The following is an 11862-nucleotide window of genomic DNA, read 5'->3' as shown; positions in this document are numbered from 1 at the left end:
TTCTCACAAAAGCTCATCATCACGAGGATCTTTCGTATCTCAATTTTGCCTTCCTTGACCACAAAAGCCTCAGAGTCCTTGATGGTGCAAGGTTCTCCTCTCATCTCCAGACATCCCTCCTCTTGTCCCAGGGAGGCCACCTGCTCTATGGGTGCGTGCAGCCAATTTCAGATCTAAACACAGTATGGTGCTCTGAGTCAAATTCAATGCAGGAGGCAAGATTATACTGTTTTCTGCTGTGCAGTAAAACCTTAAAAGGGAAAGGAATCTGGATTTGTAGTAAGTATACATAAATGACTGGTATCAAAAAGATACACTGCATGTAAAATTGTGTTCCTTTTCTTCAAAAGCTTATGAAAAGACTAGGGAAATGTTGACTTCATCCTTCACTCAGAATTACTAACATTTTTCTTAGTCAATTTTTCCCTACGACAGGTGGCTCAGAAATATTGGCATGATTATTCTTAGGATTTAATAATGGAAGTATGGAAAGCAAATTATCCTGTTAAGTCATATGATATCACTTCTGTTTCTTGCCTGAATGATGTATGTCCCTGTAAGCAGGTAATACAGGAGTACTTTTAAATGATAAAATTTGCTTTGACAAATCCTGCAGCCTGAAAACTTAAATTCTCCTCCTTCCTAATGGCAGTGCATATTTTAAACTGTTATTTCCTGCTTTTGTATTTACTTTATTCAATAGTTAGAAAGAAAATATTTTCAGTAGAGTGTCTTCTCTGGTATAATGAACATCTACATGTTTATTTCCAACTGTATTGATTGGTTTTAATAGCATAAATAGGTCACATTATTGTTATGGGATAAATATTATACTGTGGAAGCATATTTCCAGTATTAATATTCTCATTCGCAGGCTGGAGAAGAAGGAATCTTCTGTGAACCTGCTCCAATATTTACTTTCATCTTCTGTTTAAGTGAACATTCTTGTCAGAAAACTCATTCAATAGCATATTCAGGGATTGGAAATACAACAAGCAAGCTACAACAGTGAGTGGAATTACATTTCTTTGTCAGGCAGAAATTCATCAGGCTCAGTGTGAAATGAAGAAAGTCAGAAACTGTCCGTGTAGCTGCTTTCAGGACACAATCACAGTCAAAAGTTTTATCAATCTCAAATATGAAAAATCAAAATAATTATATTATTTAGGTTTTCATCCATCATTTTAACAAGTGTTTTATTTTTAAAATCACAGTACATTTTAGAGTTTTTATAACCAGCACCCGGGGTTTCTGGAGAGTGATGCACTGATCCCTCCACATCCCCTCTGTTCTGCCTCCATCTGTGTGCCCAGTGTGGAATTTATCCCTGTACAGGCAGATTCTTTTCCAACAGTCTAAAGCTTCAGATACCTCTTTTTCCTTTCCAGAAGCTGAGTGCTACAGGCATCGTTCTGCCAGGCAAAGTGTTCACAACTTGTTAAAATGAGAGAGGGACATCTTGAGTCAAAGTTACATCTCATTTCTCACTTGCTAGTGAGGATGGAGATCTGCCCTCCTTGCCAGGTATGGATTTCCTTGCTGATTAGAAACAATATCTAAAGCAATATAAATTTGACATTGGGGTAGTGTCATCAGACACAGAAACATTCCTCAGTACATCAGAAGGAGGAGCTAGGTCAGTCGGAGAAGAAATTTAGGCCTGGATAAGCCTGCTTTAATATAGGCCTGGATAAGTGCACTGCACCAAGAATTCAGTTTACTCAGAGAGTCAGACAGATCAAACACACTAATTTTTCACCAAGAGAAAGGATGTAAACACAGTGGGAACATGTTTAAAATTTACATCCCTAACCTTGCCTCTGTTGTGCAGATTTTAAAATTACGTCAGTGAGAAAAGGATGAGTATGGCTACCTTCAGGTATAAAATGGAGGGCTTAGGAAATCTAAAAAGTAGAAAAAATGAGAAGTATGAAGAGTCCTTTTACCACTCAAGGAATTTTTCAAGGTCTTCTTGCTATTTGATGCAATAGGGGTTTCTACCACACACTGTTAGGAGAATGTCATAAAACACAGATTAATGATTGTATTTTCATCCTTTTGATGTGCCATTTAATGAAGTGTATGCTGTTTCATACTTGACATCAAAAAGACAACCACTGGAATTCTTCACATATACATCAAATGAATTTTTGTGTTAATAGGTATAATCATCTAGGCAAAAGAATGTTGCTTTTATATCAACTAGTTTACAGCTGATTTGATACAGACTCTCTAGGACTAGTGTTTACTCACTAGAGTAAAACGAAAATGTATATGGAAGTTCTGCAGCCCCCATCCATTCTTCTTATCAATCCCAAAAGAAAGGGAACAAGAATTCCCTTTCTGGAAATGAGATTAAGTTTTTAACTTAAAGACTAAATGCCTGGTTATCTCTAGTACCAGTAAAGAGTAGTAAATAAGGGTGGTGGAGTATGTTAAAGCTAACAGAAGCAGAGTTTGAGTCGGGCTTATCCATTCACTGCTCTGCCAACACTAGTTATTTCTGTAGCCCTGAAGCATGATCCTGAGAACTTACATAGTTCACTGCTTCTATCATTCCCTATGACCTCCCAGGTGAGAATTACACATAGTTTATTGATGAGGTATGAAATAGGATGTGTCTTGTTTGTCAACATGTGGACACAGCAATCTGACTTTCTTAAATACATCTCATATTTGAACATTCAGTAATCCTGCAGTTATTTCTATCCATTATCCAGCTATTCTCTTGGTATTTAAAAAGAAAGACCATTTTCCCAACCTGTTCTGTGCAGGGAGTAGCACTGACTGGGAGAATGGCTGTGCTTTACAATACTTCATGGCTAGTGGTCACCATCAGGTTGTTCACATCATAGACGGACATGTCTTCTACCATACCAAAAGCATACTGGTTTTACTGACAATCATAGCTACAGTTTCTTTGAGCCCATATACACACTTTCAAACGTTTCCAGCTTACTTTTACTTACCAACATTTGTAGCTTTCATTTTCATCAATGTCCTCCTCTTCAAAGGGTCCTACTTTTAACAGTCCCAGCTTTTATGATTGTGTCTATAAAGTGAATGGAATTACTCCGAAAGCACTTAGCAAAAAACTTGTTAGGTGGTATGTTGAAAAGGTGTTCAGCTTTTTGTAACAGCTGATTTGCTTCTGCAGGTAACTATAATTTTTTAATAACAGTCACACCACAGGTGTGCAAGTTCTGACTTGCACAACAAATTACCTCCTAGAAAGACCAGCACATTATCTGGCACTGCTGTTAAAATGGTTTCATTTCACCAGAAACACCACTAAAATATTGGTGTCTCAGTTCAGGCAAGTTTTGCAACTTTTCTCACTGATTATGCCCGTGTACTGGCACAAACAGCTGTGAGTGTTGACAGAACACAGAGAAACTTCCTTCCTTCAGGATCCATGTTCTCATTGCCTTCAAGCAGAGTGTTCAACTGTTGGTCGATTACAAGTGCAAGGTCATTGAGCTTCTCAGTTTTTTTTTTTCACAACTTCATGGTGTTGTTTCGTGGGACTAAGTTATTTACCATCTGGCCATTGTCTCTGGTTTCTTGCCAAGCTTGCTGCAATGGAGGTATTATTCTCTGCCATTTCTATGTGGTTTGACCAAGTGTCCCAGCAGATAGCAGTGTTGCCTAAAATTGTTGGGAATTTGTGTGAAGAAATCTTTCTACTATTCTTGAAATTCATGCTATGTTGTAAGACTGTTCGTTCAAACACAATATGGGCAAACTGCAGTATGTCTCCCAAAATATAAGCTGTAGCGACTATGGATTTTGACATTCACTCCTGCACATTTTTGTATTTCATCAACCTGTTCTTCTCTGTGCTACCCAGTCATTTATTGCTTAGAGTCTAAAGACATTTTAGAAGACCTGTGGAATTAGATTTTAAAAAAATAACTAAGGAGAGAGAAAGCTCTCTTTTTTTCAAGAAAACAATTAAAATTATGATATCCAGTCTATTTGTAACAATTTGATATGCAAAAGCTCTTTTAAAATTCGTTTTCTTTCTCATCTCCAGTGGCAGGCTCAGCTGAAGCAGTTCTCTAAAGCGACCCAGGATAGTCTTATGTGCTGTTCTGAAGATACACCATTTTTCTGAACTAAGCTGAAGGCTGGCTTGCATAAAGCTGCATGTGAGTAAGCACAACCGTTAGTGCTGGTATACAATCTCTTCCTGCTATTGTTCCAGGAAACATCACAAATAGGTTTTTTGTGTTGTGGGGTTTTGTTTTGTTTTGGTGAGGCTTGTTTGTTTGGTTTGTTTTTTGTGTTTTTGTTTTGGTTTTGTTTGGTTGGTTTTGGTGGGTTTTGTTTTTTTTGGGGGGGGGGGTTTTGTTTTTGTTGTTTTTTTTTTAGTATTGGGATTATATTAAGACATGCCTATTTGTCACTGATTGATTGCTATTCTGTAACTACAGCTTCAGGTCCTGCATTTAACTACTGTTTTCCCAAAGTGATAACAGCAAGGGGTATATGGTCAAAAAATGCCTTTTGAAACACATTTGTAAATAAGGCAGATGATTGTTTAGTTATTGCTCGGATATACATTGCCCCATTTTCTTAAGTCTAATTTCAACAAGTCCTTTAACAATGACAGTATACTTTATAAATATATATTTACAAAGTTTATTGTAAGAAATTTTGAAGTGTTAAGCTGAAAGCTAATGCTAGTCACAATATTCAAAGCTTTCAGCTCAAAGCCCATTCTTCCCATGGACCTTAGACTGACAGGCGGCTTTGCAAGACTTTTAAAATATAAAATAGTTTTATACCAGAAGGCAAATATACAGTAGCTTCTTCTTTGAAGCTTATCTTTCAATTGCCAATAAATAGTGTATGGCTCAGGGATTTTGGATACAGTTTGGCCTATTTATTCTGTTATACCTGAATGGATTGCTTCAACATACTGTTGAGATGAGCTCCCAGTCTGGAAGATCATTATATGATAATGAATTATCATCTTTTCATATCCCAGGTACTGAGGCAGAGCTTTCTCAGCCTGCAGGGCTACCAACAGCGGTCTGCGGTGGGAGGGCAGCAGGGAAATGATTGAGGCGAGGGGCTGCGATCCATGAGGCTCGGGCAGCCAGCGGACGTGTCCTTCCATCAGCCGTGCAGCTGCCTCCTGGGAGACTGCCATGTTTCTAGAACATATCTTTTTCCTGTGAATTCCAAGCGCTGTGATCAACAGTGCAGAGTCTGGTTGGAGGCCTGTAGTTAGTGAGGTTCCCCAGGGGTCAGTGTTAGGTCCAGCCTTGTTCAACCTGTTCATCAGTTACCTGGATTAAGAGACTGAGTGCATCCTCAACAAGTTTGCTGATGATACCAAACTGGGAGGAAGAGCTGACACACCAGAATGCTGTGCTACCATTCAGCGACACCTGGACAGGCTGGAGGACTGGGCAGAGAAGAACCTGATGAAGTTTAACAAGGGCAAGTGTAGGATCCTGCACCTGGGGAGAAATAACCCCAGGCATCCGTACAGGTTAGGGGCAGACCTGCTGGAAAGCAGTGCTGCAGAGAAGGACTTGGGAGTTCTGGTCAACAACAGGCTGACCATGAGTGCCCTTGTGGTCAAAAAGGCCAATGGTATCCTGGGGTGCATTAAGAAGAGTGTGACCAGCAGGTTGAGAGATATTCTCCTCCCACTGTACTCTGCCCTGCTGAGGCTGCATCTGGAGTTCCGTGTACAGTTCTGGGCTCCCCAGTTTAAGAAGGACAAGGAATTACTGGAGGGAGTCCAGCAATGGCCTACAAAGATGATTAGGGGTCTGGAGCAGCTTTGTTATGAGGAGAGACTGAGAGAGCTGGGTCTGTTCAACCTGGAGAAGGCTGAGAGGGGATGTTTTTAAAATGTTTTTAAAATGTTTTTAAAAATCTCAAGGGTGGGTATCAAGACGATGGACCAGACTCCTTTCAGTGGTGCCCAATGACAGGATGAGGAGCAATGGGCATACACTGAAGCACAGGAGGTTCCATTTAAATATGAGGAGAAACTTCTTTCCTTTGAGGGTACCAGAGCCCTGGAACAGGCTGCCCAGAGAGGCTGTGGAGTCTCCTCTGGAGACATTCAAGACCCGCATGGACACATTCCTGTGCCATCTGCTCTGAGTGAACCTGTTTTAGCAGGTAGGTTGGATTAGATGATCTCCAGAGGTCCCTTCCAACCCCAACATTCTGTGATTCTGTGAGTTTCTACTGCTAACTTCATTGGGAAAGGTGACATTTAAAACTTCACATATTTTTCTATAATTTTGTTTGAGATATTTTTCTCCTCTTTCCCTCCCTTTTTTAAATTTATTTTTTAATAAGCACTCTTTATAAATGTTCTCTGAGGCAAAGCAGATTTGAGAGAAAAGCATAGGTTTGGGGTTTGTTTTGTTTTGGGTTTTTGTTTGTTTGTTTGGGGGTGGTTGTTTTCTTGTTGGTGGTTTTGTTCGTTTGTTATTTTCCCTAGGAAGATTATACTGTATAACAACCATATAGAAAAATGACTCTAATTCAAAACTTTACCCCATGTTTCACTTCCTAAGTATAAATGAATACTCAGTGAATAAGATGCCTATCTTGAATTGAATTGAAAATCAGAGTGAATCTTGGGGAGCCAGGTCCTTGGGTTGTGTACTGGTTCAAGTTTGTCATTATTTGATGTCAGTAAAACAGCTTTAATTCAATATATGTCCTGAAGAAGAGAGTCTGTGGTATTAAGAAATGCCAATTAATACACAGATAACTGAAGGTGACTTGTACCTGAATTCCTCTTACAAAAACTCTTCAAATGCTGGCAATAACACAATAATTCTGATAAATAAGCCAAAGAGCAATTACTGAGTAGTGGGATGGTTAGCTACCCCCTGCAGGCATAATTCTATAAGACAAATGCACATGGACTTTGACAACTGATAAGATGGTAATCTACACAGCAGAAAACTCTCGTCCATTACCACTTTACAATAACATTATTTGTTTGATTATTATCATTCATCTTTTGCATTATAGGGAAAAAGTAGTTCTAGTGGAGGTAAAACACCTTAAAAATTACCTACTGTGTTGTGTTTTTTTTTTTTTTTCTTATAGTACACTTTTGTACAAAATCCTTTCTGTCTGAGAGATGAGCCACATCCCAGCTGATCCATAGGGCTCAATTTTCAAGGAGAAGGACAAAGGAAATTTCTGATGTTATTACAAGTCCAAAACTGAGCTGGCTTCAGAGGTCTCACTGAAGCTGAAATTCATCAGGTTGCTTCTGTTCCAGGCTAAGCTGCTACATCTGATTTAGGAAATAGATAGGCTGGAGAACGGAAAAAAAAAAAGGTAATGTTTAGCTCGTTTAGATATCACCTATAAATGTAGTTAATTTTATACAGGTTAAACATGGTTGTAAGGTGCCAGGAAAGTAGATGATGCATAAAACAGGCCTCACAGAAAATAATCCTACAATAAATTGTCCTTTTGGTCATAATGAAGCTATATATATAGTACACAATGAGGCAAGTCATTCCCACATTGAACCACCAAGTAATGCACCAAACTGGCTATTATTACTTTATTATTCTTGATTCCCATCTTTCCTATGTATTTCTATTGTTTGCCACTTTAAAAATAAGTTATTTTCTGTATTTAAAAAAATACTACCAAAGTCAAGAAAAGTATTATTATGAGTATATACTGCACATAAACTGTATTATTTGTATTGTCCTTCAGGTCTTACAGAATAACAGCAAGATCCAGTTTAAAGGTCCATAGATGATTCCAGAGCACAAATTAGAGAACTGGTGCATTAAACAGAGAAGAGTATGTTGTCCGCATCTTACCTTCTACTTCCTCTTTGGTGGTGGTAAGTTTAAAAAAAAATAAATATGGAATTTATTATCTAATCTAAGGAGCTGCATAGACTGATATTCTTTATTTTTGTTCTGTCTCATTGCATGAGAATGAATGAGATCTTAAAGTCTGGCTGGAGAAGGGAAAGGGCTGATCAATGCAACCACTTAGCAATTATTCCTGGTAAGCTCTGTGCCTCCTGGTAGAGGGAAGCTTGATTTTCATAATGTCACATGGCTATTTATATAACAAAGATTAAAGGCACATTTTAACAGACATTTGGTTTCTAAACTTGCTTATTAAAAGGAAACAATGGTGCTTTTTGCCAGGTGATATTTTAATATAATGGAAATAATCAAAACGAGCAATCATTTTTTGAGCAGGTGCTTAGCATCATTACCCTTTATTAGGAAATGTAAAGACATGATATGTAAAAATGAATATCTGAAGCTACATACTGTTTAGTAAATGAAAAATAATTTCACTCCTGTCAGTTAAGCTTAACCAACATTAAATTAGTGCAAATGAGATCAGAATCAGGCCCTGAGACTATGCAACATATTGAAGAAGAGATGGTGAAGTGCATTATGTATTGTTAAATTAAGTTTGCATTTTGCTAAACTACTCTTATTGGCACCAAGTACACTGAATGTATTTTAAATATAAATATCAAATTACAAACCTTAGTACGCTTCATTTGTGTAAGCCGCAAGTTAGAACATGCTTTCACTGCCAGAAGTGGCATTAGCAAGGTATTTAAATAAAGGAAAAATGATGTTAGGATTACTAAAGAAAACAGTAGCAAAATATGCATAGCCAGAAGACCTTACATTAAAGAAATAATGTACGATAGCAACATATAGTGAAAATGCTTGGTAATTGTTGTGCCTGGAACAATGTGCATTCTGTGAGGAGGCACCATAACTCTTGAAGGCCAAAACCAAATTATTTTCTTGCTAAATGAAATTCAAAACCAACAATCCTTAAAATCATTTTGATGTAAAAAACATAGTCATACAGAAGTTTATATGTGGATTTTTTCAGCTTTCGTATGCTAACAGAACTAGTATCTCCAAGTGCTTTTAGACCTGGATTTGGTCTCATTCCCAGTGTGTCTGTATGAATGTTCTTGATTACTGCTTTTTTAATTGAATATAAATTTATATTTGACATATATACATAGTTGACATGTATAAAGTTTACATTCATAAATATTTTCTTGGTCCCACAGACTAACAATCCTTGAAAGAACTCTGGTCTCAAACTGCTAGCTAGGCAATTAGTTGTATCTCAATACATTTTGCTGGTTTTTAATCAGAAACTGTTGCCAAATTAAGGACTTTGTGCCTGTGCTTTGTGCTCCCCAAGAAATGAATCTCAATAGAAAACAACCAAGTAAATGTCCATGTGCTTTAAAATCTGTGAGGATTAGAAGGTGCCTTTTCATGTGAAAAGCTGCACCCCAGATTACTTTGACACATAAAAGTGTTCCCTATCACATTCCTCATCCAGAACTATTTGGCCAAGGTGGTCTTGACTGAACAACTTTTCTCTCAAAACGGGGTTCTGACTGTGTAAGTGCAAGTGCAGCCTCACACAAGGTTGTTTTTTCTACGTACTCTTGTGACAAGGTGCTAGATCAACTGTTGTAATTAGGAATTCAACACAGTCTAATTGTGGAAAGCAAATAGCATTCTTAGTGCAAATCTTTACTTGAGAAAAAAAGCAACAACAACAAAAACCCCAACAAATCAGCACACTAAGCTATAATTCCCAGAAGTCTTTGAGAGAACATTTTAAAGCTGGCAGAGCAGAGATAAATGCAAAGAAAAAACTTTGAAAGTGCATTTCAAGCAAAACATTTCAAAAAGCGCTACCAATAAAAAGCCAATAATGACTTCCATTACCACATCACAACTGTAAACCCGTGCAAATACTTTTTCTTTAAAAAATCCTCAACCACCTCCTCTGAGGAGTCACCACCCAAGCAGTGCTGAGAGCAGCTTTCTGGGAGTTCATGACTTCAGGTGCAGAGTTTAAGAAATCCTGCAACTGCTGCCTCACTTCACACCAAGGTAACTGCAGGTGCCCTGAGCAAGGTCCTGCCCTGGACAAAATGGGGAAAAGTCAGAGATGGGCTGAGGCAGGTTCTGTTTCCAGGTGTCACAGCTACTAGGACAAAGTTAACTGCCTGTTGGGTTTTAAGCCATTGGTGAAGGGGAAAAAAACCCCGCAAAATATACATACCTCTTGCCAATCAGAGGAAGGAAGGCAGTCTCTGAAAATATGAGAAAGAGAGGCTAAAGAACAACCTAGAAGGCAGATGGAGGAAAGCCCTTTCATTTAGATAGATGCTCTGACTTTTGAAAAATCAAATCTTGTTTTGTCCTCAAATACTGTGTGGCCTCATGCAATGGTAAGATCTTCCAAGGAGGTCAGTCAGCAATACAAAAACTACCAACTTGGGAAACTGCTAATATTGTAAAAAGCATGGCTAGAGACCATTTATTTTTCTTGTGTTCCCATGACTGAGAGGACACAAGATGCATTTTCAGGCTCCTCGAATTATCCTCATAGTAAAACTTCATCCAAGCTAACATAGCATCCCATTAGTGAGGCTATATCAACCAAGAAGTGATTCTTCTGTTATCTTAGAAAAATTATGGATGCAAAAGTACTATTTCAGCTAAGATATTAATTGGGTGTTTTGCAACCTGCTCTGTGGTAGTCTATAACCATCAGAAGATACAGTCTTCTCCTAAACATGTTAGGATCACAATACCAATGATTCTGGGAGTTCTAAAAATAGTTCCTGCATGCATTATCCAGAGACAGTCCATCTTTAGGAAGAGGTCTTAGCAAAGGCAAAATAAAGTTGGGATTTTCCAGGGCAGTCTAAAAGTGCTTGGAGATACTAGTTCTGTTGGCATACGAAAGCTGAAAAAATAAAAGCAGATGGACATGCTGGGTACTACGAAAGGACTTCAGATCTAGTGCTTGTTGGTTGCTGCAGAAACAGGGAGAAACACCCTCTCCAAAGGGAAAACTGGGAACACCCCAGATAAGGATGAAATCCCTTTGGACTTTTTGTCCCAGATAAGGGTCTGGTATGATCGATGGTAAATTTTCTCCCAGATTTAGAACGAGCTTGATGAGGGGACTTATCGATTACTGACGAAATGGCTAAATGGACTTTGTTCAAGAGGTAGCTATGCCACTAATGAACAGAAGCTTTACTACACCTTCAGTTTACAGGAGAAAGTAAAAACTAGTGCTTACGGTCAGGACAGTTTTATAAGGTATTTGACAACCAATTTTAGTCAAAATAGTAGATGAGAATTCTGAGATTCAATTTTCAATATTATGTTGTTATGAAGTCTGTATTGGGTCGGAATATAGGAGAGAATTTTTATTACAGATTATTTTCTGATCAGCCTGCTGTGGGGCCAAGCAGGGCAGGGCCATCTGCAAGGGTTTGGGTTTGCTCCCCAGTTTGGCACCAGTGAGACTGGGTTGGAACTAGGAATCCAAGAACAGCCCCTGAGACATAAGCTGGGGATGGGGGAGTAAACTGGAGAGACTGAAGAGCATAAGACTTGCTGGCAATGTGTTTCTTAAGGGAAATTTGCAGGTTTTGTGAGAATCACAACAGTTAAATGGAGCTCAAAAAGGTTGCGGAACTTGAGGAAGCAAAGACAACACTTCTCTGTGGCACTAAAACTTAGTGTGGAAATTTTTGCAGATGCCTTTCACCTCTCTGAAAAGCAAGGCTGGTAATGAAACTGTGGACACGAGCTTAATGATCCCAGCGTGAAAGGGCTCCTGTAAATTTCTCCTTCTGTTGGCCACTTCTCAGCAACACTTCGAAAACACGTAAACAACTTACAGCAACAAAGGGCTTTTTCTTCCCCCCCCCCCCCCCCCCCCATGACCCAGATATAATAATTGCTGCATTTAGTTTTTGGTTCTCCTTTTGGCTGACCAGAGCAGAGGACACATAGAGCCAAAGGAGATAAGTGA

At 38.6% G+C, this 11862-nt stretch overlaps 1 long non-coding RNA gene across 2 annotated transcripts in view; it reads right to left on the bottom strand.

Annotated features, from left to right (window-relative positions):
- Window positions 1–205: 205 nt before the first annotated feature.
- The window catches only part of LOC110358258 (uncharacterized), a 366704-nt gene continuing 355047 nt past the window's right edge, over window positions 206–11862 (bottom strand). For both annotated transcript variants that reach the window (XR_010473717.1, XR_010473718.1), the window contains exon 6: window positions 206–7309. This is a non-coding gene — a long non-coding RNA (uncharacterized LOC110358258). The remainder of the gene's footprint in view (window positions 7310–11862) is intronic.

Source organism: Columba livia, chromosome 7 (genome assembly GCF_036013475.1).
Source record: "Columba livia isolate bColLiv1 breed racing homer chromosome 7, bColLiv1.pat.W.v2, whole genome shotgun sequence".
In the NCBI taxonomy this organism is placed as follows: domain Eukaryota; kingdom Metazoa; phylum Chordata; class Aves; order Columbiformes; family Columbidae; genus Columba; species Columba livia.
Note: the sequence above shows the minus strand (reverse complement) of the source record. Positions and strands in the feature narration are given on the sequence as shown.